The following is a 25420-nucleotide window of genomic DNA, read 5'->3' as shown; positions in this document are numbered from 1 at the left end:
TGGGGTAACCCTTCTGTCCTCCTTGGCCACAGACTTGAGTGGTCACGGATGCGTCTCTCTGAAGGGTTTGGGCGCGCACTGCAAGGATTTGCAGGTGAGTGGCCTCTGGTCAGCAATATAAGCCAGGTGGCACATCAACAGGCTGGAGTTGCGGGCCATCAGGTTAGCCCTGAGGGCCTTTGCCCTGCCTCTCAGAGGGAAGCATGTCATCATTCTACTGGACACCACAGTGGTCATGCACTACTTAAACAAGCAGGGTGGTGTACACTCCCCCACCTCTGCACAGAGGTGTTACAGCTGAAGTTGTAGTTACTGGAGAACCAAATCTCGGGCTCAGCAGTTCATCTGGCAGGGACAGAGAACACTTTGACGGATGCTCTGAGCAGGCAGAGCACGGTCTCACATGAGTGGAAAGTGTGCCAGGAAGTCCTAGAGGAGGTTTTCCCTCTCTGGGGTACCCCAACAGTGGATATGTTTGCCACAGAGTCCAACAGGAAGTGCAAACGGTTTTCTCTAGGGAATTTCCAGCGAACGGTGCATTGGGGGATGCGTTTCTGGTAGACTGGACCTTCCCTCTCCACTACGCCTTCCCCCTGATTCCCATCATTCCTTGGGTTCTTAGGAGGTTGAAGAGATTTAGAGCAACCATGATCTTGATCGCCCCAGACTGGGCGGGGAGAACCTGGTACTCTGATCTCTTGGATCTGACCATCTGTCCGCCTCACCATTTGCCTCTGCGTCTGGATCTCCTGACCCAGTCGGAAGGTCGAGTGCTCCACCCGACCCCAGATTCTCTCAACCTACATGCGTGGCTCTTGAGAGGATGAGGTATGATGACTGGGACCTCTCTGAGGAGGTACGTGAGGTGTTTCTGGCTGCACACAGGCCTTCTACAAGATCTCTGTATGTGTGCAGGTGGAGAAGATTTGAGGCGTGGTGCAGGGAACGCAAGATTGACCACATTTCTTTCCCCACCACTACAGTGTTGGAGTTCTTCTGTCACTTGCCTCAACAGGCCTTCAGGTACAGTCAAAGGATACTTGGCAGCCTTGTCTGTGTTCAAAAGTTCCCTGGACCAAGGTTCTTTCTTCACTATTCTGCTCATGGCCCAATTCCTGAAGGGCCTTCTCAATAGGTTTCTGCCAACTCCCGTTGTTGTCCCAGATTGGGATCTTAATCTGGTTTTAACCTACTTGATGAAAAAGAAAAGGATTGTACGGGTGCACTCCAATGTCTAATGAGAATTAGATAAGAATAATTGGATTAGTGAGGTGCAGAGGAGAGTAACGCAACCCTGACACTGGGTTGCGATGAAGAATGTACAAAAAATAAAGTGTCCATGGTCTGTGGATCACTCACGTCCCCTGCACATGCGAGTGATTGTATGGTAACAAACAATAAGTTAGTGAAGTTCAATTAGTAATTAGTAAATTAGCAATCAATTTTTTCAAGTTATATAACCTCTTATGGAAAAAGAGTTTTTTGGATTTCTAACAGTTCTAGTAATTATAAGTCAACCCGACTGGTCATATGGTTAGTACTTGACAGGATGTATACTAAGTCTACTTAGTTAAACATGGGTTCAAAATTGAAACATTATTTTTTATTTTAACTCAAAAAGGTAGAGCAAAAGACAATCCAACTGTAAGAACAGCGTTACAATATTCCTTTCATATTGATACAATGCCTTCAGGGATGGTTCATTCTAAAATCTCAACGCGTTTCTGAAAAACAATTTCTTCTTTTCTTCGTCAGGAGTGGTTACTTGTGGGTACATTCAAAATATTCTGTAATCCCAATTTCTGATACCTGCAAGTTATATAACTAATAATTATCTCTCAGTTGGGTGGAGCAAATACGCTTACAAATATTCGGTTAGAGAAATTAATTGCTGCGAACAATACCTGGCATAGGTGCCCCACCGGGGTTCTGTCTGTCTTTATACTCGGTAAGGGTCTAATTTTTTTAAGAGAATGATTACCTGTGAATATCCAAAAGTACATGGTTAAATGTACCCGAGGGTTCAAAAAGTCCCTTATTCCTGTCAATATGTAAACAGTAGTGATTGATGACATATCTCTGTCCAAAAAGTTGGATCCAGAGTCAAAGGAGAATTTGTTGTGGAGTCACATGAGGTTGCTCATAGTTCTTGGCGCTGACAGTTGGGAATATATAATGGGGGGCTTAGCCCCACTCTCTTTCACGGAAAATAAGTGCGGCATAGTTTAGAAGGGGATACTGTGTGCTTATGGCTCCTAAGCTGCAAGTTAAACACCAAATTGGGCTTACCTCCCAGTGGGAAGCTAGGTCATGAGTGGTTAGCCTCTCAGGTTACTGCGTCCAAGTTTGATTGTAGTCATTGTGCATATAATGGGATCTTCAAGTATTCAGCAACTATGTTAAAGACTCTGGAAGTAGTATCAAGAGAGACTCCAAGGGACTTTATGAATGAAACAAAAATAAAAAAGAAGTGAGAATCTGGCCTATCTCTAATGTGGATGTTAGTTAGTAGAAGAAGATTTAGGGCCTCATTACACGTTGTGCGGTAAAAATCGACATTTACCGGCATGGCGCTATTAACGTGTCCGCCTTGGCAAGAGGCCGCTAATAGCATACCATTACGGGTACGCGGACACGAGCATAGCGCCATGCCGGTAATGACCCTACCACCATGCCGCTAACGGCCCCAAAAAGACCCTTAGCGACACCAATGAAAGCACTGATAGCACTTCCGACCTCCCGCAACATGCAGACAGAGGTCACCGCTAATAGCGGCCATCGCAATTAGCGGCCACCGTTAAATAGCGGAACCGGAAATATCGTCATCGCACAGGAACGGGAAAGAGCACGGCGGCCATCTTTAAAAACACAATCCATTGCCATCCTCTGCCCCCTGGACCTGTTTCGAGAACTGTGCCATTCTAAAGCCACATGGATTCCCTTGCCATGCCTAAGGCCATTAAAAAAAACAACCGACCGCCAGCGCAAGGAGAAGTTCACCAACAAGGAGCTAACAATGCTCACTGAGACCCTTGCAGCGAATGCCGACGTGGTATTTGCCAACGACATGCGGCGGGAGACCCTGATCCGGAAGAAGGCTATCTAGGCAGAGGTTGCCCTGAAAGTGAGTGCGGTGGGCACCACCACCCGCACTGTCCGGGAGTGCAGAAATCGGTGGGATGATCTCCGCCTCCGGGTTCGCAGCATACTGTCTGCGAATCGCAACATGGCCATGGCCACAGGAGGTGGTGCCGAATCGCCAATAAAATTGAAGGAGTGGGAGGAGACCTGCGCCAACACGTTTGGTGTTGAATCAATCGAGGTAGTCGGGAGCATGGTGTGCCCACTACATCAGATGGAGGTGAGTGTACACATGAAACTATGCACTGTGAATGTTGATGTCCCCCCCCCCAAATGTGAGCCCACATACACCTCATGGATGCGCCAACATCCATACAACCCTGGCCATGTCAGTGTCAAACCCAAACACACACACATGTACGCATCACCACAGACAAGTGCCACACAGAACCATGCATGGATGACCCACTCAACAGACCCATCACCTGCATACCTACCAATGAAGTCCCAATGCACACAACAGCATGATTAACGTATTCCGCATGAAGTACATTGAACCATCACCAATGCCATCCCCCTCTTTGTCCCCCACAGGCTCACATGCAGACAGTGAAGAACCTGGCACTGCGACTCAGGCACCCCCTGCCAAGAAAAAACCCAGGCCACAGGAGACACCCCCACTACATTAAGGGGCAAAGGGAGAAGTGTTCCCATGCAGAGTGCCAAACATCGTCGGAGCGCCACTGCTACCATATCGCAGTCCACACCAGCAACAACTGCCACACCTTCAGATGTGAACCCCCCACCACAGATTCCAGCCACGGAGGGCCCACCCTCCGCTGCCACAAGTTCCACAGTTGAGACGGCAGCCACAGCGCCGCTCTCAGATGTGGAGGACCCAATAGAGTTCTCCATGGAAATGCACACCCCAACCCCCCCAGGAACACCAGAGGCAACTCCACAGCAAACACCAGGGTCCAGTGTCCATGGCCAGTCTGGCGAGGACAACACGAAAGGGTGCAGTAGCCCACCGGTGGCTTCAGCAGATGTCCTGGACGCAGAGGAAGGCACAGCAGCTACACCACGAGCACGCCACAGTGCCCTTAACCTGGCCAGCATCAGGCAGCGCCAGGAGGACATTACTGTGCTGGTTGGGCAGCATGTGGAAGAGGCTGCCCGTCTTAGGGGGGCGATAACAGAGACTGTCGGGCACTCGAGGGAGGCGATTGAAGCCTGTACCAACAGGCTGTGCGTGGAGATTGGCCACCTCAGGCAGGTCCTCACGCGTATAGCGGACGCGATGGACCGCCAGTTCCCACCACCACCACAGGGACAGACAGCCACCTCATCATCTGCTAGTTTGAGGCAGTCAAGCCCCCTCCGCCGCTGCACGCGCACCACGAGACGCACGTCAACCCAACCTCCTAATGCTGGTGGTGGCAATGGGGAATAGGGACTGCAGGGTCTACCTTCCACGTGTGCAGCAGGACAACAACATTGTGCAAGACACATAAGGGGTTGTTGTCGGGTGGAGGGGGTAAAGGGTGTTTCGGGACTGTTGAGGGGGGAAGGGTGTTTCGGGACTGTTGTGGGGGGAGGGGGGGAAGGGTGTTTCGGGACTGTTGTGGGGGGAGGGGGGAAGGGTGTTTCGGGACTGTTGTGGGGGGAGGGGGGAAGGGTGTTTCGGGACTGTTGTGGGGGGATAGGGGGAAGGGTGTTTCGGGACTGTTGTGGGGGGAGGGGGGAAGGCTGGTGGGATAGTTGGGGACATGCACTTTTTCATCTTAATATTCCTTAATACAGTGGTGATTACTCAAAACACAGGCTTGGACTTCTTCATTGTGCATGTGTACTTTATTGGTGACAGGGTCCATTGTGCGCTTCAACACAGACACCAGTGCATTACTACCCATATCCATCCTACAGAGTGAAACCATATTACTCAGAAAATTTGGTTGATCTGATGCTGTCTCACATCACGTCCCTCCTGGCCATCGCCTCTTGCATGACATGCATCCCCGTCACCTCCGTCCTCATCACCACCATCATCATCCTCATCAGGTGCTTGTATTTCAACGTCAGGGGGCAGTGGCACATTCCGTCTGATACACATATTGTGCAGCATGACACATGCCATGGTGATCTTGGCCACCTTCTCATGGCCGTACAGGAGAGCGCCAGCAGACCTGCTAATGCACCTAAACCGTGTCTTCAAAAGGCCAAATGTCTGCTCTATCACGACGCGGGTACGGTTATGTGCACGATTGTAGTCCTCTGTGTGCCGGTTCTGTGGGTTCCGTACAGGGGTAAGGAGCCACCTCTTCAGGGGATAGCCGGCATCTCCTGTATGGGGGGAAGAATGGGGACCTGTTACTGTTCACCTCTGGAGTGGCCTGTACATATCACACAAATCGACGTTGCATTGTGATTAATATCCACGACTATCAGCATGCATGCAGACCATCTGTGTGACTGCAATGTGCAAAGGTGAGCTTGACCCTGCAAGTGGACATGCCCAAATCATGGCTCTGACACCAATTGACATGTCCTGGGTGAGGCCAGGTCGTAGGTGTCCCTGGGCCCAGGCAAATTTGATACCACACTGCTAGTGTAGTGGCATTCTGACATCGATGTTGCAATGCTGTGTAGAATCACTTCACCGGTGCCATAGGTGTGTGGTTGGATGCTATGGCTAGGGGTGATCCCTTTGCATGCATTCAAGGGCACATTTCTGTATTGATGTTGTGCTGCGCTAATTCTGTATTACCATCTTGCCGCCATGTTGCTGATTTGTGTATTATGTGGTGTGGCATGGTGTGCAATGTGGATGGATGTGTAGCATTCGTTGACCTGGATTGTTTTCTATGTTGTGCAGTTTATCATTGCATGTGGGTTATTGTCAGGTACATTGCGGCCTTCACTGATGGACATTGGGGTACATCTGTATGTCCATTTCTCCTACGGACGACAGTCAACACCCATTTGGAGTACGTATCTCTCCCCCCCCTAAACAAACCCAGTTGGAGTATGTATCTCTCACCCTCCCCCCGCCAATCACACTGCCATGTGCTTAGCCGGCTACTCACGGAGTAGCTACAAACGTTGTCCAGCTTGTCGCTCCATGTAGCGTGGTATGGTTGAGTTCCGCAGGACCATGGAATCATGGGTTGATCCGGGAAATCGGGCGCAACAATGTGTGATTATCGTGTTAGCGTCACATACCATTTGGACATTGATGGAGTGGAATTGCTTCCTATTTCGGTAGACTACTTCATTGTGATGTGGGACCACCAATTCCACGTGGGTGCAGTCGATGGCCCCGATGTAATTTGGGATGCCTGCCAGTGAACAGAAGCCAACTTTGGTGTTTGCAATCTCCTGGGCAGTCCGGGGCAGGAATATGTGTTCACGTGCATGCTTCAGGAGGGCATCCAGTACCTGGTTCAGCGTGCGTGAGAATACTGGTTGTGAGATGCCATGCATCTGCCCCACTGTATGCTGGTAGGTGCCTGTGGCCAGGAAGTGGAGCACAGTCACCACCTTCAGTAGAGGGGGGATGGCAGTTCTGATGTTTATGAGGCTCACAATGTCGTCATGTATCATGTCCACGATGCTGGTGATGGTATCCCGGTCCAGACGATACAGGGTGTGTATCTGCTCAGGGGTTAGGTTAAATGGACTTGCTCTGATCCTGGGGATTGGTGGCTGCCTCTGTGGTGTGACTAGGTACTCTGGTGGTGCTTGCTGCGCCTGTCTTGCCCTCCTTCTCTTCCTCCTGTGTCTCCTCTGTGCTGCCTGTTGTTGTTGCTGCTGCACTGCAATCATGTCCTCCAGCTCATGTAATGCTGCTAGTTTTGGAACCATCTTGGTGTGGGAAGGGGTGTGGTGTGCTCCTTTTGTGCTGCCACAGTCTCCATTGCCTCCACCTGTGCTGATTGTGTCCACCTGTGGCAGGTGGGAACACTGCTCTGTTCTTTTAATGGGTGGTTCGCGATGCCTGTATTAGCGCCATGCTGGTAAGGGGTTTGTGGGGCTTTACCATGACGCTATTAGCATGTCCGCATGGCTGGTGGGCTATTAGCGGCATGGCGCTATTTACGGGATGAATGGTCATGCGCACGCGAACTGACCTCTATTAGTGGCACCGTAGTTAGCAGTGCCGCTAATAGCGGTAATTCGGGTCGTAATTGGCATGGGGATTTAACGTTACCGGTATTCCCTTACCGGTAATGTTAATCCGTTACCGCACAACTTGTAATGAGGCCCTTAGACTAAAGTGTTGCTTTGAAAACAAAATAGAATGTAAATATAAAGAGGCTAAGTGCCAATAGTCGGTATTGTTGGTACAATTATAATGTGTACACAACATTTATGGAGCGTTCCAATATATCTGAGCAGTGTCCTAGTTAGGAGTTGTTTAATTGGGTATAGTGATGGTGCCACGCGGTACCAGCTGTTGTGTTGTGGGGGGGCACCCAGGCCTCCGGTGGCCCACACACACGCCCAACAGGCACACCCGCACACACACAGGAACGGAGACACGGGACGCGCTGTTGCTGCTTGCGCGTCCCGGCGGCAACTGCCGTCGTACGCAGTTTATTTAACCCTGCGGGCCCGAATGAGGCTCGCGCATGCGCGCACAGACTAACTGGGACGTCGCATCCCTTTTTTTCTTTAACGAGAAACAGTATAACACTAGGGGTGCGCAGGCTCCCCATAACAGGTAAACATGAACACTTTTCTCACCAATCGGGAGCGGCCTCTCTTGCTGCAGGCTCAGTCCCCTGAGTCCAGGACGTAGTCCTTGAGATGAACGGGTGGCTTGCGATCCCGCCGGACAGGATACCGGGGCGGGACCGTCGGCAGGGGTCGGTCACCCTCTCCAGCAGGAGTGCTCTCGCTCGAGGGCACGTCCTCGTGTGCTCGGGGGTTCCTTTCCGGACCTACAGTCTCACCCGGGGGCTCCCTCCGGCATGTCCACTTTCTTGAACAAAGACCGGTTGCGGGTGACGGTGCCCTGCTCACACGCTGCCGTCACCATGGTCCCTTTGACATGCGTTACTTTCCAGGGGCGAGGTTCAAAAGGTAGAGACAACTTGCCCTTCGGGTGCCGATTCCGAACCAGCACCGAATCTCCAACTTGCATTTCCATTTCTCGCAAGCCCCTCCTCTCGCTTTCCTTCTGGTTGCGCACCTCCCGTTCCTCCTGAACTTTCACGTCGTCGATGACCCCGGGTCCTCTGCCCTCCACTTCTGGCAACATTCCCCTCGGGCACCGCCCAAACAGTGCCTCTGCGGGAGCAACCCCGTGGACTGGTGGGGCGTTACTCGATACTCCCTCAGAAATTCCACAAGCTTCGTCCGCAGATTCTCACCCCCACTGGCTGAAATCCTCAGTACCTTGTTGAGTGTCTGCATCATTCTTTCGGCCTCTCCATTAGCTCGTGGCCATAGTGGAGACACCCGGCGGTGATGTATCCCCCTTTCTCGGAGGAATTGGGCAAACTGGCTGCCAGTAAATGGGGGTCCATTGTCAGAACACAGTATGTCCGGGAAGCCATGCGTCGCAAACATTTTGTCCAACGCTCTGGTGGTGAACGTCGACTCCACCACCTCGACCTCCGGGTACCTCGACCACTGGTCTACGGCCACCAGAAAGTACATGCCTCGACCCGTCAAGCCAAAGTCCACATGCACCGTCCCCCATGGCTTCGTGCTATGCTCCATGGAGCATATTGGCGGGCCTTGTCTCCCGGGGTTGCTGCTTGGCAGGACAGGCATCTTCTCACAAAATTTTCAACCTCACCTTCCAGCTCTGGAAACCAGACCTTGGGCCTCAACCTCACCTTGGTTTTGACGACCCCTTGATGACCAATGTGCGCCAGTTCCAGCACCCTTTTCCTTAGCGCCTGTGGTATGACAATTTGTTGCCCTCTGCGGAGGAGTCCATCATCAGAGATAGATAGCTCATCTCTCACTCGCCAGAGCACTTGCAGGTCCTTCCGTGCCTCCTCGTGGCGCCGTGAGTTATTGCGCAGCACTTCCCTCCAATCTCCGCTCCTTTGATGATGGCAAAGACCTCATCCTTGGAGGATTCCATCGCTATGGCCAGTCTCGAGAGAGCCATTGGCAGTGCCCCTTCCACCACCTGACAGAGCAAACCTTGGCAGTCCTCTTCACCGCTCTCCACTTCCGTATTCTCCTTGTTGGGATGGCGCGACAGATAGTCCGCCGGGTTGTTGGTTCCCGGTCTGTATATTAGCCGCACCCCGTATTCCATGAGGGCCAACATCCACCTCTCTATTCTTGGTGGTGGTTTTGACGAAACTCCCGCCAATATGGGCAATAGCGGTTTGTGGTCTGTCACTACCACGACGGGCTTGCCCAAGATGTAGAGGCGGAAATGCCGACAGCCCACAGGATGGCCAGGACCTCCCTCTCAATTCGCGAGTACCTCAGCTCGGTACTGGACAGGGCTTTACTTGCGTATGCAATCGGTCGCATGTCCCCTCTTTCGTCTGGCTGTAGCAACACCGCCCCCACACCTACCGGGCTGGCATCCACTACGATCTCGGATTCCACCGATGGATTGAAGTACGCCATCGTGTCTTCATCGGACAGGGCATTTTTGAGGGCTTGAAATGCCTCCTGTTCACGAGCTTCCCACTTCCATGCTGCATCATTCCGCGTCAGAGCCCTGAGCGGTTCCACCAGCGAGGCCAAGCTCTTAATGAAACGCCCGCAGTACGTCACCATACCCAGGAAACTCCTTACCTCCGTAGGAGACTGTGGCGCGGCCGCTTCTCGAATGTCTCTGATCTTTGCCGGGTCAGGCGACATGCCGGCGGCGTGAAAGATGAATCCGAAAAATCCAATTCAGTCTTTAAAGAATTCGCACTTTTGACGGTGTAGAGTGAGACCCAGATCGTGCAGTCTTTTTAGTGTGTCTTCGAGCCTTTTCATGTGTTCAGCTTCAGAGTTGGCAAACACCAAAATATCATCACTCATATTCAACACACCTTTTAGGCCTGCCAAAGCTCCACGGATGGTGTTTTGGAACACATCGGCGGCCGACGAAATGCCAAAACTCAGGCGTTTGAATTGGTAGAGACCCTCGTGCGTCGTAAATGTGGTGATGAACCTCGAGTCTGGATGGAGCTCAAGCTGGTGGTAGCCAGCCCGCAGATTCAATTTAGAGAACACTTTCGCCCCCTGTAACTCCCCTACGATGTCATCCAGGGTGGGCGTCAAGTGCCTCTCCCTTTTGATTGCGGCGTTAGGGAGGCGCATATCTACACATATCCTCACCTCGCCAGGCTGTTTCGGCTTGGGTGCAACCACTATTGGTGACACCCAGGGCGTAGGGCCCTCCACCCTCTCGATGATGTCCATGTTGACGAGCGACCGCAGCTCCTCCACCTTCTCCCTTAGATGGAAAGGGATCCGCCTATGCTTCAGGGCTGTTGGCCGAATTTACTCGTCAATGTGCAGACGCACAGGGGGTGCCTTCAACTTTCCGACCCCTTCGAAAATGCCCCCAAACTTGACAAGCAGTGAGTCAATGTCCGTCAAATACACCTCGTATGCGAAATGCACCAGGTTCAGTGCTTCGGACGCTGCACAACTGAGTAAAGAATGGGGACTCACGTCCGTGACAAAAAATCTTGCCCTGATTGTTTTCCCCCCCTTGGATACCGGAGTCACGAACACGCCCTTGATTGGCAGCGGAGTTTCCCCGCCGAACATGAATATTTTCGCCGTCGATCTGTCCAGTGCGGGAGGGCCTGGAATTTTCTGATAGTGCTCTTCCGCCAGTACGCAGGCCGATGCACACCGGCGACAGAGCACGGAGAGGGGCTGGCGCTGGTTCTACTTCCGGGTTGCTGCCGGTTTCCCATGTGGGCGGACTCAGGCAGGGCGGAGCGGTGACTGGGAGGAGGGAGTTGGGCTTGAGGAGGCTGAGAGGTCTCCTTAGGCGGGAGCAAGGGGAAAGTGTGTCCAGAGGAGGAGGTAAGGATGGGAAAGGGTGACGGGAAGCCTGGAAAGAAAGGAGGGGTGGAGGAAAGGGAGAAGAGGGGAAAGGTGTCATCTGTGAGATCCTCATCTGTGGAGGAGGGGAAAGGGGGAAATGGGGGACGGCTTCGCAGCAGGTCTCCTCAGAGGAATAATGAAGGAGGGTTGGTTCAGGACACCTCAGGGTCGGAGTCTCAGGAAAAAGGTGGTTTGGAGGAGCTGGGGGCTTTGGGGAGCGGTGTGTTGGAGGCGGAGAAGACGCAGTGTGATAGTGTGTGGAAGGTGGTATTGAAGCCTGATAGTCGCGAAAAGACATTTCTGGGGGTGAATCCAATGGAAATTGCTAGATGGATAGAGGCAGCTGTGGGGGATGTTACTCGGGTGCTAGTGGTGGCTGGGGGTCGGTTGCTAGTGGAGGGAACGAATGCTGATAGCAAGGCTAAGATTCTGGAGGTGCGTTGTTTGGGTAGACATGCGGTACATGCGATTGATCAAAGTGGTGTGTCGTGTAAGGGGGTGTTGTATGGAGTGCCGGTGGCTGTGAATATGTCTGAGATAGAAGATAAATTGGTGGATGTTGGGGTGGTGGAAGCGTGGAGGTTGGGGAGGAGAGATGCACGTGGGGATGTAATATCCACAACAGTAGCAGTGAGATTTGCGAGGAAGGAGTGTCTGGAAATGGTGGAGTTGGGATATCAGAGGTTCCGTGTGAAAGCTTATGTAGCGATGCCAATAAGGTGTTATAAGTGCCAACAGTTTGGGCATATGGCGAGAGTATGCAGGAATGAGAGACATTGTGGAAGGTGTGGAGGGGATCATGATATTAAGGAATGCAAGGTGGAGACCCTGATGAAGTGTGTGAATTGTGGGGGAGGGCATTCTACTGCGTTTAGGGGGTGTGAGTCACAGGGTGGCGAGAGAGGTGGTGCAGGTTAGGGCGGCGGAAGGTTTGTCATATGCAGAGGCTGTAGCAAAGGTGAAACCGGCACGGGTAGCAAGTGATGTGAGTGCGAAAGAGCTGGTAGTGGAAGAGGGTGTGGGAAGGAAGAAAGTGATGGGTGAGGTGAAAGGCAAAGAAATGGTGATTGTTTCGAAAGCTGAGTTTATGTGCTTCATAGTGAGTGTGCTGGAGTTGGTTCAGAGGAATGCGTTTATCAGTGTGTCCGATCTTACGAAAGGAGTGGTGGAAGCGGGGAGGAGGTATTTGAGTGTTGTGGATGTGGTGGAAGAGGTTGTATTTAAGATGGTTGCTAAAATGCGGAAGCAGAGTGGGGTCCCGGCATGAGGATTTTGCAGTGGAACGCGAGGAGTTTGTTGAGGAATGGACAGGAGTTGAAAGCGGTGTTGTGCGGGGAATTGAAAGTTGACGTGGTTTGTATTCAGGAGACGTGGTTGAGGGGTGATCTGAGGTTTGTGATTCCGGGTTTTGAGCTGTTTCGTAAGAATAGGTTGGAAGGGAGAGGGGGGGTGTGGCTCTAGCGGTTCGAAAGGGGTTGGTAGCAAGGGAGATTGTGGTGGATGGAGCAGTAGAGGCGATTGGGGCGGGGATACGGGTAGGAGGATCGGAAGTATTGATGCTGAATTATTATAATCCGTGTGAGGTGGTGGAAGTGGGTGTGCTGTCTGAAGTGATAAGGGGACATGTGGGATCTTGTGTTTTGTGTGGCGATTTTAACAGTGCCAACACGTTGTGGGGTAGCGATCGGACAGATACGAATGGGGAATTGTTGGAGGACATGGTGGATGAATTGAGTCTGGTTTTGCTGAATGATGGTTCAGGTACGCGGTTGGATGTGAGGACTGGGAAGTTGTTGTGCTTGGATTTGACCTGGGTGTCTGCTGCTATAGCGGGTGAATGTGATTGGGAGGTGCGTGTGGATGGGGACATGGGGAGTGATCATTCTGGTATCTTGGTGACTGTAAGGGGTGAGGTAGGGATCAGGACACGGATGACTGGGAGACGGTTGAATTTTAAGAAGGCTGATTGGGAGATGTATAAAAGAGTGTGTCAGGAAGTGATTGTTCCTCGAGGTAGAGATGGGGGGGTGGATGAATGGAATGAATATTTGGTGCAGGGAATGAGAGCAGCGACTGAGGCGGCAGTTCCAGAGATTGAGAAGGGGAAGAGTGGGAAGATTGAGGTACCTTGGTGGACGGTGGAATGTTCGAGAGCTGTGGCGGAACGTAAGAAGGCTAGGGCCAGGGCGGTAAGGTCAGGAATGATAGTGGATTTGGTGACATATAAAAAGGCTAAAGCTATGGTGCAGAGAGTAATTGGGGAACGGAAGCGTGGTTATTGGAGGGGTTATTGTGGGTCCCTGGGGAGTGATTCTGGTGTGGGTGAGATATGGAAACAGTTCAAGCGAATGTCTGGATTAACGAGACCACAGGGTGGAATGTCAGTGTTGTTGAAAGGAGAAGAGGTGATTAGTGAGGATGGGGAAAAGGGGAATTTGATGGGGGAGTATTTTGCGGGGGTGCACAGTTCGGAGAACTTCCCAGAAGTTGTGAGGTTACGAATGGGTGTGGTAGAGGAGGAGATGCGGGAGGTGTTGGCGAATGTTGGGCCTTGGGAAGAGCAATATGAGGTCTCGTTTTCGATGTTGGAGTTGGATGGTGCGATTCGGAAGAGGAAGTGGTCAAGTCCAGGGGTGGATGGTGTTATGTATGTATTTTTGGAGAAATTGCCGGTAGAATGTAAGTTGGAAGTATTAGCTCCGATCAATGAGATTTGGAAGAGTGGTGTTTTGCCGAAGTTGTGGAAAAGAGCGATTGTGGTGGTGATTTTGAAGGGTGGAAAGGTTCCAACGGAGTGTAAGTCGTATAGGCCGATTGCGTTGACTGTTGTGATGTGTAAAGTTATGGAACGGATGGTGGTTGAGCGATTGGGGTTTTATTTGGAGTCAAATGGGTGTTTGAGTGACTTTCAGAGTGGGTTCAGGAAGAATCGGTCGGTGGCTGATCCATTAGTGAGATTAGTGACTGGGGTGGAGGAGGCATTATGTGATGGAGAGTTGGTGGGAGCGTTCTTTTTGGATTTGGAAAAGGCTTATGATATGGTGTGGAAGAGTGGGTTGTTGGTAAGATTGTTGGAGATGGGTGTGAAGGGGAGGATGTTTCGGTGGATAAGGGCATTTTTGGCGGATAGGACCTTTTAGGTGAGAGTGAGGGGGGTGCTGTCTGAAGTTTGGAAGATGGAGAATGGGACACCGCAGGGAAGTGTGATTAGTGCAATGCTGTTTAATGTGATGGTGGATGGGCTGATTCGGGCTATGATGGGAATCGGGTGTCAGGTAGATTTCTTTGCGGATGATGGTGTGGTATGGGTAAGAGGACGGAGTTTGTTGATGGTGCAGAGTCAGTTGCAAACTGTGATAGTACGCATGGAGGAGTGGTGTGGGAAATGGGGCTTTTCGGTGTCTGTGGAAAAAAGTGTGAGTATGGTGTTTTCGAGGAGAAGAATGCAGCAGGAGTTGAACTTGGTTTTGAAAGGTGAGAGGGTGAAGAGTGTGAAGGAGTTCCGGTACTTGGGGGTGATTCTGGATAGAAAGTTGAATTGGAACGTGCAAGTGGATGGAGTGATGGACAAGTGTAAACGCAGGCTGAATTTGTTGCGGGCGGTGACTGGGAAAGAGTGGGGTGCGCAGCAGAAGTGTTTACGAATGTTATATAAGGGATTGATTTTGAGTGTGTTAGATTTTGGATGTCAGGTGGCAGTGGGTTTCACAATGAGTCAGAAGTTGCGGTTGGATCGGGTGCAGGCGAGAGCATTGAGAGTGTGTTCGGGTTTGATGAGGTCCTCTCCAATGAATGCGGTTCAGGTACTTGTGGGGGAGATGCCATTGGGATTGAGAAGGGATGTGTTGAATAAGAGGTGGTGGGTGAAGTGTAGTGCGAAGAGTGTGGCTCATCCGGTATATGAATGTTTGCGGTATAATTGGAGGTTTGACTATTATGGGGATCGCTGGAGGAGGAAAGGGGGCACTTTGGGGTTTCACATGTGGGAGAAGGGGGTGCAGTGGGGTGTGGGCAAGTTGATGGTTGTGACAGATATGGATCTGGTGAGGTGTCCGATGTGGCTGATGGGGTCTCCAAAGGTGTGCTTGGAGTTGACGAGTGTGGTGTCAAAGAAGCGGGGATTGCGGGGTGAGATCAAAGCTTTGGGTCAGGCATATGTGGCAGAGAAAGAAGGGTGCAGGGTGTTCACGGATGGTTCAAAGGATCCAGTATCTGGAAGAGTGGGAATGGCGTATTATTTGGAAAGCACTGGGGAGTATAAAGTGGGGCGTCTGACGGATGATGTGTCAATTTGTACGCCTGAGTTGGTGGCGATTGCAATGGCGATTGAAAGGGTATGCAGTTGAGGTTTGAGAAAGTAGTGGTATTTTCAGATTCATTGAGTGGGTTGCAGGCGATTGTGGCAGGGGATGGTGATAGGAAGGATGTGATTTTGGATATCCGGAGAAAGATTGATCGCTGTGTGCGTGGGGGGATGGATCTGGAGTTGGCGTGGGTCCCCAGTCATAGCGGCATTCTGGGAAATGAGTTAGTGGATCTGGCGGCGGGTGAGGGTATGAGAAGGGAAGCGGTTGATGTAAGGTTGCCTTTGAGTGTGGATGAGATGAAGGCAGTGATGGTGAGGCGGGTCATGGATGAGTGGCAGGAGAAGTGGGTGAGTGGGGTGAAAGGCAGGTGGATGTTTGGTATTCGTGAGAAAGTGTCAGTAAAGGTGGATCTGGGAAGTCTAGAATGGAGGAGGGGGGAGGAGGTGATGCTGAATCGATTGAGAATAGGGCATATGGGGCTGAATGACTGTCTGTTTAGAGTGGGGAAGCGAGAGTCGAGGGACTGTGCGGTGTGTGGAGTGTCTGAGACTGTGGAACATTTTCTGTTTAGGTGTGAGAGACATGCTGTAGAGAGAGAATTGATGAGGGTTTGATTGTCTGCGCAGGGTGTGGCTGAGTTGAGTGGGAAGGCTTTGTTGGGAGGTGACGGGGTGAGTGGCAGGAGGAGGAGTAGTGTGTTGTTGGATTTTGTGAGGCAGACAGGGCGGTGGGAGGAATTGTGAGTTTTACGTGGGTTGAATGCTGAATGGTGGATAGGTGCACATCATCCAATTGGATGGGGAAGCGCCTGCGTGAGTCCGCCCACGTCTACACTAATTTAAAGAAAGAATAGTTAAACGTATCAGCCAGCAGTCTGTGGGTTTCATCGTTATGCAACCGAAGGAGTGACTGGATGCAAAAAGTCTGTTTCAGAGGAAGTTACAAAACTAAGGGATAACGGGATCAAGATGATCAAGGATTTTAGAATTTAGATGAGGGAGGCGGGATCGAAGTCCCAATTCACACGAAATTTAGTTGATGTTGTATGGTGCTCCTAATAGAATCACTCATTCACCCATGGGGCACCTATGCTCACAATCTAAAGGTTGAGTGCCAAGAGGCAAAAGGACACTTAATTCATAGTACAGTTACCGAATGAGCAGAGATGAAGATAAACATCAAGGATCAATCAAAATGACAATTTTTTTGGGTGACATGACATACCTACCCTGGCGAAAAACCGACATTCTAGAACATTATGTCTTCACTATTGCATTTAGTAGTCTGGGTATCAATACACCCTATTTTGTTGTAGAGACCATATGGTCTAGCCAGATTCTCTTTATCTTAATTTTGAAACTTATGCACTATGCATTTTGCTGGTTACTACCTAATAATATCTTTAAGTTATGCGTCCAATTGTTGCAACTTTATAAAGGAGTGGAGCGACACCACTGGAGTGGCATGGAGAAAGTATGAAAACATATGGTGTACTGGCTGCAGTTAGTCATTCTCTGTGTGATGTAAGAGATCATTGAGTCACATTGTGTATCCCTTGTGTGCACTGGCGTAACAGGGGCCCCCGCGGTGCGGGGGTGGGGGGACCCGCCAGCACATGTCTTGAGAGGGGCCCCCACTTGTAGAATTTTTTTTTTTTCTTTTTGAATTCCCTCTGCATTTATAAAGAAATTATTTCTGTAACAGAAATTATTTCTTTATGAAGTCAGAGTGACTTCAAAAAGAAACGATGGGCCTCATTACGGGTTTGGCGGCAGCCGTGCCATTGCTACCAGCAGGTTGCCGCCAGATCTGTAATGATTTACCTGCGCCCGACTTCCCGGTAACACCGGGGGATTACAACCCCGGCAGTCTGGGAAGTCAGGCGCTGGCAAATGGTAAGTGCCCATTTCCATAAAGTCCTATCAGACTCTATGGGAATGGGAACCATAGAAGCACCGGCACCGTTAATAACGGTGCCGGTGCTTCCGTGAACACTATGCAGGTGGGTGCCATTCTGCCCGGCAGGTTTGACCTGCTGGGCAGGACGCCAACCGCCCGCAGAGCTGTAACATGCCGGCCCGCAAACAACAGTGCCGGTGAGCTTACCAGCACCGTTGTTTAGAGTCCGGCATAGTTGTAATGAGGCCCAATTTCTTTTTTAAGTGTTAGGGCTGCCCTCAACCCCATGATGTGTGCGTGTGTGAGTGTATGTTGAAAGGGTTCACACTTAAATATATAGGTGGCTGCCTGTGTGAGTGTATGGTGAAAGGGTGCACACTTAAATGTATAGGTGGCTGCCTGTGTGAGTGTATGGTGAAAGGGTGCACACTTAAATGGATGGATGGCTGGGTGTGTGTGTGTGTGTGTGTATATGGTGAATGGTGTGTGTGCTTGCATTCAGGGGCGCAACAAAACCTACATTTCGGGGGCTAACCCTTCAAATGTTGGGAGGGGTGCCAACTTCATGGGCGGTGGGGGAGGGGCAAACTTATTTGTTTGGGTCATCTAATTTCTTTATGCATTTTTATGAGACTATTCTAGTGCAGCTTCAATGTTACAAGCAGTTAACTCTCTCCTTTAAGGTTTAAAGCACCCACTTATGGACTGCTGTGAGAATGAGTCGTCTCCTGTTCCCTAACTACCCTTCCAATCACTCCCTTTGGCATGCAAGTATTAAACCCACATGACGATTTCAATTGCCTAAAGAATTTGGCATTTGAATGCAGGTACTAACAATGAATTGCTTTATGTTAGTAATTGGTGGGTTCTTGTTAACAGAGAAACCCAGGTGCCGTTTAACATCTGTGTCCTTTTCTGTCTGGCAACTGCTCTGAAGGTCAGCCAGGTCTGGTCAACATAGCCCAACATTTCAGGGGGATGGGGGAGTGCTGAATCCCAGTCAACTCAATGGTGTTGCACCAATACTTGTGTTTAATGCCTGGATTACTTATTGGTAATCTTCATTACTCCTAGCCCTATTCTTCCTCGTCCCAGTGCGTATGAGACAGTACTTGTGTATAAGGCACTCTGCATCATACACAAGTACTGGGATGAGGTAGAGGTACATGGAAGTAATGCTTGATTTAGCTACCTGTAGTCTTCATTACTCCTAGTCCCACTCTTCCTCATCCCAGTACTTACCTACGAGGCAAGGAGCCTCAAACGTAAGCTCGGGCGCAAGGAAGCGGGACGTGGAGGTAATTCTGGGCCAAGGAGCTGATTTTGGAGGTTGGAGTGGGAGGGAGAGGGGATGTGTGGGGGGCAGGATTATACGACAAATTATAATGGCTGTCCATGTCCAGGCTAAGCAGGCATGATATGTGGTATTAGTGGCTAGAGAGGCATCTTGGTGCAGCCAGTCTAGTCATTCCTCAGTTTGGTATGACTTTTTTTTAATGGGGCATTTATGATAAAGCAGTCCTGCTAAGTGAATTACCTGGCTAGACTGCCATTTGGGTGCTGCCAGTCAGCCGTTTCTTACTGCAGCATTGTATATTTTTCTGGGCATCTGTGATCAAATGATATGATATAAGTCATTTATAACGCACCTGCACACAAGTGTTTCTAGGCGTGACAAGACATGGGATGGAAGATAGAGGGAGGACAAGACAAACAATCATACTAGGCCTTGTCATACAGATCGTGCAAGTGCGATAACGATAAGCGCAAGGGCAAAGGGACGGGGGAAGTGCAAGGGAGAGGGGAGGGGAAAAACAGGGCAGCAATGCTCTGAGTAAGTGCTGTCAGGGCAGCACAGCTCTGGGTAGTGCAAGGAGTACAAGGGACTGTAGGGTTACAGTTACAGCCCCTAAGTGCATGGTAGGACCAGAGGCAGTGCAAGGGTGACTGATCAAGAAAGTGTCTCGACTCAGTGAGACTCTGAGGGTAGCCAAGCAACCAGTCGGTACAGCAGATAGGTAGGTCAGGTAGGCCAGCAGGAGAGGGAGAGAGAGAAAGCAGAGGAGAAGAGGAAAGTTTTGAGCTGCTTCCAGAACTTCAGGTGGTCTGCTAAAGCTTGAGAGGGGCAGGGGGGCTATTACAGAGGGAGGCACCTGTAGAGGAGAGAGATCTACCCCCCACTCTCTTCCTGGAGAAGCGTCTAACCCTTAGAGAGTTGTAGGTAGCTGAGCGAATGGCTTGAGAAGGAAGATATTTTGGAAGAGAGCGTTGGATGCAGTGCCGGCCCCGGGCCCAGAAAGCCTTGAGGGTCTTGAACTTGATACTTGCAGCAACTTGGAGCCAGTGGAGAGATACGATCCCTGTGCTTGAGGCCAAGGATAAGTCTTGCAGTCCTTTTCTGGATTAGTTGCAGGGGCTGGATAGTAGAGGAAGGCAGATTGGGAAAGAGGCTGTTGCAGTAGTCCAGCCTAGAGAGAACCAGGGCTCTGCAGACAGTGAGCTTCTGGGGGAAAATGTGAAAGGGAAGAGTCCCTTTGAGGATCAGGAGCTGGTAGTGGGACTTCTTGGCAACGTCTGAGATGTGAGGAGAGAAAGAGAGTGGAGTCAAAGATGACACCAGTGTTGTTTGCCTCACAGGAAGGCGAAGGAAGAGGGCCCAAGGCGGGCGGTCAGAGTGAGAGAAAGCAGAGGCAGGAGTCCAAATGAGAAGGATCTCCATCTTACTGACATTAAGGCAGAGATAGTTGGAGGCACACCAATCCTGAATCGCGGATAGACAGTCGGGAATGAGCGAGAGATGAGGAGTCTGAGTGGAGCCTGAAGGAAAGCGGAGTGTCATCCGCATAACACTGAAAGTTAGAGGAGAATGTAGAGATCAGTTGGGTCAAAGGGGCCACATAGAGGTTGAAAAACCAGAGTGAGAGGATGGAGCGGGGAGAAAGGGACCAAGTTGGACCTGGGAGGGGCAGTCCAAGAGGAAGGAGGTCAGCCACTCAAGGGCCTGATCCGTGATGCCCAGGTTCTCATGGAGTAGATTGATCAGGATTGATAAGGATGGCATAGTTGACCGTGTCGAAAGCACAGGAAAGATCAAGGAGGATGAGGACAGAAGGAATGCTGGAATCAAGGTTAGAGAGCAGAACTTCACTGGTTTTCAGGACAGCAGTTTCTGTGTCTCTGGACTGATGGTCATGAAGACAACCAACAGATTCCGTGTGGAGAGTAAGCTGGGAGATGGCCAGCTTTTTCAACAGTTTGCCCAGGAAAGGGGTGATGGAGATTGGGCGATAGTTTGCCGGGCAGGCAGGATCGGCAGAAAGCTTCTTGAGGAGTGGGTGCATAAGGGAGTGCTTAACGGGAGAGGGGAAAGAGCGATTACAGAAATCGGTCAAGCCTGGAGCGAGGGTGTCAATATGGTTCTTGATGGTTCTGGTGGAGCAGGAGAGCACCTCTTTTGGATGACACTTTCATAAATCGGACTTGTCTAGAAACCTTGTCAGGTGTTGTCAGAGAGAAAGAGGAGAAAGGAGGAAGAGAGGTAGAGATGGCCAAAGGAGGGCCGAGCGAGGAAGAGGGAGAGGAAGAGGAGATGGGGGACAGGATGTCCTGAGTTTTAGCGTAGAAGTGAGATGACAGAGCCATACAGAGGGCCTGGAAGGGAACAGGAGATGTAAAGACCTCAACAGGACTGACCAGTTCTTTTCAAATTTTAAAGAGTTTGGCCGTGTTGTTAGAGGCCACAGAGACACAGGCTTGAATGTGTGTACTATTCTTGATGAGTGTTATTGCTTCGACTGCCATTTTGGTGCAACCAGTCTAGATATGTCTAAATGTGGCCTGGCAAGCTTTACTATATTGTTATTACATGTCGACACTGGTCTACCTTGTGCAGCCAGTTGGACATGTTTTCATTGTGGCATGGCATTTTTAATAGCAAAACTTTAATGTTCCTGTGCTCTGTTGGTGACTTGCACCTATTGGATTGGTGTTATCCTACAAAACAATTGGAAACACTCTGGCTTTTTAGCCAATTTTTCTCAGACAGTGTGCTGTATGTTATATTAAAACACATATGTATATCTTTCTCCTAGTGCAGTGTGCGGCATATCCGTTCAGCAGCACGTTTGTGCGTATTGCGCAAGTGTGATAATCTAGGCTGGCCCAGAGTGTGGCGCGACCCTTGATTTGTTACTGAGTTGGGGGGGCCCCCTCAGCATGGCTCCCAGGGGGGCCCCCACATCTTGTGTTACGCCACTGCTTGTGTGGGGCAATACAACCCCATACTAAACCCTCAGGGATATTTCAGTTTTTTATAGAAAAGTTCCTAAATGAAAGTCTTTCTTCATTCCATGAGGGCTCATGCTGTCTAACTTGTCGATCCAATAGAGTTCTCGTTGGTCAATTCTTTTAGCGTGGTCTCCGCCCTTTGGTGCTCGTGGTACTACCTCTAAAATTTGGAAATGAAGTTGAGCCACTGTGTGTTTTTTCTCTGTGTCCCTGGTTGAGAAAGTCAGGATTTGCTCCAGACGTACAATCCAGACTTCTCAACATGCCCTTTGACGGCACTCATTTATTTGGAAGCAAGGCTGATGAGAGTTTAGAGAAGCTGCAAACTTCTAAGGCAGCAGCCAAATCACTTGGTGCTGCAATCAGACAACCTCCAAACCGACCCACAGGTGCACCATGCGGTGCTAGGTCCTTTCGTCGATACTCCACATTTGGAAGGGGCACAGAACAGCTAGCTCAAAGAGGCCAGAGAACATTCTCCCGTGGTGGACGGGGAAGAAGTACTAAGACCGCAACAGCAGCGGCTACCTTACCATCAGCCACTGAGTCAGCTGCCCCAAAGCCTCTCTGAGGACTTGGTTCGCAAGACTGCTGTGGGAGGCCTACTGTCACAACATCCGACAGAATGGCAGGCTATTACTACAGATGCATGGGCATTGGAAACAGTTGCCCAAGGTTACTGCCTTCCCTTTCTAAAAAAGCCTGAGAGTCATCCACCGGGGAACAACCCTTACAATGTTCCAGATCCGCTCCTTATGCAGGAGATACTAACACTGCTAGAGAAAGGTGCTATAGAACCAGTACCTGTAGCGGAGAGGAACAAGGGTTGGTACTCCTCTTACTATCTAATCCCCAAGAAGGACGGAGGATAGAGGGACTTGAACAAGTTCCTGAGGAAGGACAAGTTCGAGATGGTAACCGTTTCTCAGATCCTTCAGGCCCTCCAGTTTCAGGATTGGATGTTATCATTGTACCTTCAGGATGGTTACTTTCATGTTCCGATCCATCTCAAGCACAGCCAGTACCTGAGGTTTGCCGTTGGCGGTTCTCATGATCAGTTTCGGGTTCTGCCATTAGGGCTGATATCCTCCCCAAAGGTTTTCACCAAACTGATGGCATTTGTGGCAGCGAGCCTAAGAGAGGGGGAGTTCACGTTTACCCCTACCTAGACGATTGGCTGATTAGGGCCAGTTCCCTGGAACATCTCAGCTACACCTGTCTCTCCCTTCACAGACTGTGCTTCTCCCTCAACTTCAAGAAGTCCCACATGATACCATCACAAAGACTCCAATTCATTGAGGCAGTCCTGGATCCATCCCTGGGAAAAGCCTTGCCACCAGTGGTCAGGGCTCAAGTAATTTCGCAGATGGAGACCAAATTCCATTCGATTTTCTGAGGTTGCTCGGCCTCGTGGCATCCTGCATTTTTCTGGTGCCAGAGGCTCGCCTGAGAATGATTATCTCTCCAATGGGCTCTCAGGACTCAGTTGTCCCAATTCTCAGGAAGCATGTCAGACATCTTACAAATTCCGAGCAGAGTCTCACAGAACCTTCAGTGGTGGGCCTTTCAGGAGAACATCTTTGAAAAAAGAGAACCATTTTGGCAACCATGACCGCAGATAACAGTAGTGACGGATGCCTCACTCACCGGGTGGGGATCCCATACCACGATCTGACAATCAGCGGAGTCCACACTACATGTCTCGGGAGGATAGCTCAGGGGCAACGTGCTCGCCTTGGAAGCAAGACGACATGGAGTAACACAGGTTTGATCCCCGGGTCCGTGCTTAGGAACCTCTGAGTATTAAGCGCATTAAAAATAACCTATCATATCATATCAATCTTTTGGAGCTGAGGGCAATCAGACTAGCGCTGAAGGCCTTTCTGCACTCTGTACGGGGAAAGATAATGACAGACAGCGCAGTGGACATGTACTACCTCAACAATAGAGGAGTTGTAGGGTCACTACCACTGTGCAGAGAGGCAATGCAGCTCTGGTTCTGGGCAATACAAGAGGGAATCTCTCTGTCAGCAGTTCACCTAGCCGGAGAGCACAACACAATGGCAGACACTCATGAGCAGGCAGAGCGCAGTCTCCCACGAGTGGAAACTAGCTCAGGAATTCCTCCAAGAGATCTTCACCCTTTGGGGAACCCCTCAAGTGGATCTGTTCGCGACCGGTGCCAACCGGAAGTGCAAGCTTTACTGCTCAAGGGAATTTCCCCCAAGTGGAGCTCTAGGAGACATGTTCGTGGTGGACTGGGAGTTCCCACTCCTGTACGCGTTTCCTCCAGTCCCCATCATTCCTCACATAATCAGGAGGTTGGGAAATTTCAGGAAATCCATGATCCTAGTTGCTCCAGATTGGGCAGGAGGACGTGGTACTCTGACCTTCTGGACATGTCCATCTGCCCTCCAATACGACTTCCACAAAAGAGAGGGTCTTCTCTTGCAAGAGGAGGGTCGAGTTCTCCATCCGGATATCAAGAAGCTCAACCTTCACGCATTGTTTCTGAGAGGCTGAGATACAAGTATTGGGACATCCCGGACGACGTAATGGAGATTTTGGTTTAGGCCAGAAAGCCAGCAACTAAATCTTTGTACCGCTGTCATTGGAATAAGTTCTGCAGCTGGTGTAGATATAAGAATGCTGACCCATTTACATGTAATACACTGATGGTGTTATCCTTTTTCTTACATCTAGCTAATCTGGGGGTCCAGATTGGAGCCATCGAGGGCTATCTGGCGGCGCTTTCTATTTTTAAGGTCACTTCAGAAGACGTTTCTTACTTTAAGATACCTGTAATAATACCATTTTAAAGGGACTGACAAATGTTTCCCTACAATCCCTTTTCAAGTCCCAGTCTGGGATCTTAACTTGGTATTGAAGTTTATGATGCGTGCTCCTTTCGAGCCTTTACGCTCCTGTCCTTTGAAGCTGCTAACCCTAAAAACTATCTTTCTAGTAGCTATTACATCTGCCCGAAGGGTGAGTGAGCTTCAGGCTTTATTCAGCAAGCCTCCTTACACTGTAATTTGTAAAGATAAGGGGGTGCTGAAGGTAAAACCCACTTTTCTACCCAAAATTGTCTCTGAGTTTCATCTCGCACAAAAGATAACTTTACCATAATTTTACCCTCCTCCTCACCCTGGGAAGGAAGAGCAGGGGCTTCACAGGCTTGACCCTAAACGTGCACTGAGCTTTTATATATCTAGAATGACAAAGTTAAGACAGGATGACCAATTAGTTGTGGGCTATTCAGGCCACAAATTGGGTATGGCTATCACCAAACAGACATTATCCAGATGGATTGTATTGGCAATATCAGAATGCTACAGACTGGCGGGAAAAGATCCTCCAGAAGGCCTACGGGCTCATTTAACTAGAGACATGGCAACTTCCTCTGCTTTACAGAGGGGAGTACCAATAAAGGAAATCTGTGCGGCTGCCACATGGTTGTCTGTACACACCTTCACTAAACATTATAGTTTAGACTCTTCCGCAGGTCAGGAAACTGTATTTGGCAAAGCAGTGTTGCATTCCGTGCACACACAACAATGAAAACTATTAAATTGTCATATAAAATTCTGACTCCCTCCTCCAGTAAAACTGCTTCTGGAGTGTATCAAAAGATAAGGAATACGTGGGAGGATAGAATCCATTTGAAGAGCAAGTTACTTACCCCTGGTAACGTTTTTCGACTGGATGTTCCTCCCATGTATTCCTTATCGCCCCTCCCAACCTACCCTCCAGTAGAATTTCCCTTGCGATTACAGTCTGCGCTTTCTCAGGAGGAGTAACCGTCAGGTAAAAGA

At 50.2% G+C, this 25420-nt stretch overlaps 1 protein-coding gene across 3 annotated transcripts in view; it reads left to right on the top strand.

Moving 5' to 3' along the window:
* C10H3orf33 (chromosome 10 C3orf33 homolog) overlaps positions 1-25420 on the top strand; it is a 202536-nt gene that overhangs the window by 112833 nt on the left and 64283 nt on the right. The window lies entirely within an intron of this gene.

The sequence above is a fragment of the Ambystoma mexicanum genome, chromosome 10, assembly GCF_040938575.1.
Source record: "Ambystoma mexicanum isolate Mex_15411 chromosome 10, UKY_AmexF1_1, whole genome shotgun sequence".
In the NCBI taxonomy this organism is placed as follows: Eukaryota; Metazoa; Chordata; class Amphibia; order Caudata; family Ambystomatidae; genus Ambystoma; species Ambystoma mexicanum.
The sequence above is the reverse complement of the archived record's forward strand: the minus strand, read 5'-3'. Positions and strand labels throughout refer to the sequence as shown.